This window comes from Elephantulus edwardii, unplaced genomic scaffold (genome assembly GCF_000299155.1).
Source record: "Elephantulus edwardii isolate Elephantulus edwardi_28Jun2011 unplaced genomic scaffold, EleEdw1.0 scaffold00129, whole genome shotgun sequence".
In the NCBI taxonomy this organism is placed as follows: domain Eukaryota; kingdom Metazoa; phylum Chordata; class Mammalia; order Macroscelidea; family Macroscelididae; genus Elephantulus; species Elephantulus edwardii.
Window position 1 is genome coordinate 4,320,200 of NW_006399879.1, and position 3,069 is coordinate 4,323,268.

A 3,069-nucleotide genomic window follows, 5' to 3' on the forward strand; every position below is an offset into this window, starting at 1 on the left:
CTCTGAGTGAGAAGCCACTAACAGCAGCAGGACGGGTTTGGGCTGGTATGAGCCTGCAGGACGGTGATCCACCCACCCATCAGCACTGCGGAAAAAGAACTGGCCAGATGCTTTAGCAAACATTGCTGCCAAGAAAGCCTTGTGTGCAGAATTCCACCCAGTACACCGCGGTCCCCAGGACTTAGAATCAGTTTACTGCCCACCGTCTTGAGTTTGTTTCTTTTCCCAGTTACCACAAGAAATTATTGAGGAGCAATGATGTTCATTTAGGACTAAGGTGCACCTAATTCAGGCCACGGTCTTTGCAATCAGTTGTTAGGCATCTGAGAGCTGAACAATGAATAAAGATGACAGAAGAATTGATGTCTTTGAACTGTGGTGTTGGAGAAGAGTAGTGAACATTCCTTGGACAGCGAGAAGAACAAATAAATATGGAGAGGGTGCAGAACAAAGTGCTCCTTGGAGGCAAAGACGATAAAGCTTCACCTCACATGTTGCTAGAAGAGGCTATTCCTTGAAGAGGGACATGATACTCAGAAATGTGGAGGGTCAGTGAGGACGAGGAAGACCCTTAACCAGGTGGATTGACACAGTGACTGCCGCAATGAGCTCCAGTGTGTCAGAAAGTGTAAGGGTGACAAGGACAGGACGGGGTTCAGATCTGTCGTTCACAAGGTCAATACGGGTTGCGCTCAACTCGATGGCACCTAACAACAAAAACACGCCCAAAGCTTGTGAGATTAATTTCCTCTGAAAACTCACTAGAGGATCAGTTACGGGTCAGTTCCAACCCGAAAGCACACGACAACAATGTGATTTTTACTGATTATATAAAGGCATTTGACTGAGTCAACAAATTATGGCTATCGTTGAGAAGAGTGGGAACCCAGAGCACTTAACTGTGCTCATGCAAAATCTATATATAGACCAAGAAGCTGCTGTCTGAACAGAGTGAGGGAATACAACATAGTTTGAAATTTAGACAGGCACGTGGCAGGGTTGTGTCATTTCTCTATGCTTATTCAATCTGTAAACTGAGCAAATCATTCAAGAAGCTGGAATCAATGAAGAAGAAGGTGGCATCAGGATTGGAGGGAGACTCATCAAGAACCTGCATCATGCAGGTGACAGAAAGTAAAGATGTGAAGCCCTTGCTGCAGGATATTAAAGACTACACCTTCAATATCAGTTCTATCTGAACATCAAGGAAAAAATCCTTACCATTGGACCTGTAGATGGAGAAAAGATTGTAGCTACCAATTATTTCATTTTACTTGTATCCACAATCAACACCCACAATAGCAGTGGTCAAGAAATCAAAAGGCCTGTTGCATTTGGGAAAATCTGCTGTCAATGACTTATCTGAAGTTCTAAAAAGCAAGGATGTCACTTTAAAGACTAAGGTGAACCTGATCCAAGTCATGGCATTTTTCAATTGCTTTCTGTGAATCTGAGAGTTGTGCAAAGAATAAGGAACTGATTGTTGAGCTGTGGTGTTGGTAAACAGTGTTGAACATCCCAAAGACTTCCAAAAGAACCAACAAATTTGTCTTGACACCAACCCTTGGGGGGAAAAGACATCACGCTGGGAAATGTAGAGGATCGTCAAAAGAAAGGAAGACTCTCAACCAGATGGACTGACACAGTATGAGAATGAAGGAGATGATGATGGTGGTTGAAAACTGAACTGCAAGGATGGACTTATTCAGGTTCAAAAGGTGATTCAAGGTCTCATTCTCAAGGGTTCCACCAGTCTCTACTGGACCAGTAAATGGGACCATTCTTGTTCATTAGTTTTGTTCCACATTTTTCTCCCACTCCAACTGAAACCCTCTCCTGTGATCCCTATAGAATGGTCAGTGGCCTCAGAGACATGGGGGCTGAGATCTGTGTGGTACTTTAATGCTTCGCACTATTTCCACCCATCTTTGCTTTTCTTCCCTCTTCTTTGTTCCTTATGAGGAGAAATCAATTGTTGCACCTTATGTACCTCCTCATTAGCTTTTCAGACCCTGGCCCCAGTCACTGCACAGAGTAGGGCTAGAATATTGTGTGGAAATGACGTTATGCCAATGGACCTCAATGTCCCCAGATTCTATGGCCCTGAGGTCCTGGGACCACTGACTCTTTCTCTAAGAAAACCCCCAATTTTTGGATTAGCAGTCAAGTGCAGTCAGGATTTTCACTGTCCTGGGAAGGACGGGGCAGGGTTCTGAGAGCAGGATTTCAGGAGGCAGGGTATGGTGTCAGAAACCTTAAAAACTGGCTTTTCCATACACTGTATTAGCCCCCTTAGGGGGTGGGGGCATGGTCTCCAGCTGCCTTAACTGCAGACACGTGGTCTTGCAAATCATCAACAGCTGTGGGACCAATACAGGAGAGCACTTTCCACACTGTAAGACAAGGTGGTGGAGAGAGGGTAAGAGACTGTGGCATTGCTGTGACGAGACTGTGACAAGGTGTACCCAGAGGAACCCTAGAGATAAAGGCCATAGTGAAAGATTTTGCTTTCTGGATGACTGAAGAAGGAGAAGCTTCTCTGAGATAAAGTTTGCTAGATGGCTGAGGAAACCCAAAGCGCGTTTGTGCTGCTGAACTGAACATAGACTTTCACTAATTAGGTTAATCTGGCTTGGGGACTTAAGCTAGACTTTTCCTCCTAACTTCCCAGCCTATTTTCCTGATAAATCCCACAATTGTGAGAGAAGTCAGAGTCAAGTTGCAGCAAACGTTGAAAGATTGGTAAAAATAGGTGCAGGAGTGTGTGGGGTGGCATGTCTGACCATGCAGTCGTTTGTATGGTACTATGCATCCTATCTCCACACCTTTTCATTATGAATGTAAAATATAGTCTGGGGGGCTGGACTTTATGAAGAGCAATGTGGCATCAGGAATGAAAGAAGACTCATCAACAACTTGTAATATGCATATGACACAACCTGGCTTGCTGAAACTGAAGAGGACTGAAGCATTTGCTGCAGAAAGTCAAGGACTTCATCCTTCAATATGGATTGAAGCTCAACATCAAAAAACAAATATTCTAACCACTGGCCTAATTGGCAGCATCAT